The sequence below is a fragment of the Musa acuminata genome, unplaced genomic scaffold, assembly GCF_036884655.1.
Source record: "Musa acuminata AAA Group cultivar baxijiao unplaced genomic scaffold, Cavendish_Baxijiao_AAA HiC_scaffold_239, whole genome shotgun sequence".
Taxonomy (NCBI): Eukaryota; Viridiplantae; Streptophyta; class Magnoliopsida; order Zingiberales; family Musaceae; genus Musa; species Musa acuminata.
Window position 1 is genome coordinate 11,956 of NW_027020505.1, and position 545 is coordinate 12,500.

A 545-nucleotide genomic window follows, 5' to 3' on the forward strand; every position below is an offset into this window, starting at 1 on the left:
GGCCCGTTTTTGGGCTGTTTTGGCCTGTTTTTGGGCTGTTCTTGTGTGGCGCGGTGACCGTCGTGAGCGGAGCAAAATGTCAGCCATCTCAGCACCCTGGAACCCCCCGGGTGGCACAGGGCTGGATGGGGCTTTCGTATAGCAGGGACGGTGCTGCCTCGCGCTTCGCTCGCTGTTCGCCGCTCTCCGCTCGCTCGCGCAGCAAAAAATGGCCAGTTTTGGCCCGTTTTTGGGCTGTTTTGGCCAGTTTTTGGCCTGTTCTTGCGTGCCGCGGCGACCGTCGTGAGCGGAGCAAAACGTCAGCCATCTCAGCACCCTGGAACCCCCCGGGTGGCACAGGGCTGGATGGGGCTTTCGTATAGCAGGGACGGTGCTGCCTCTCGCTTCGCTCGCTGTCCGCCGCTCGCTGCTCGCTCGCGCAGCCAAAAATGGCCAGTTTTGGCCCGTTTTTGGGCTGTTTTGGCCTGTTTTTGGGCTGTTCTTGTGTGCCGCGGCGACCGTCGTGAGCGGAGCAAAATGTCAGCCATCTCAGCACCCTGGAACCC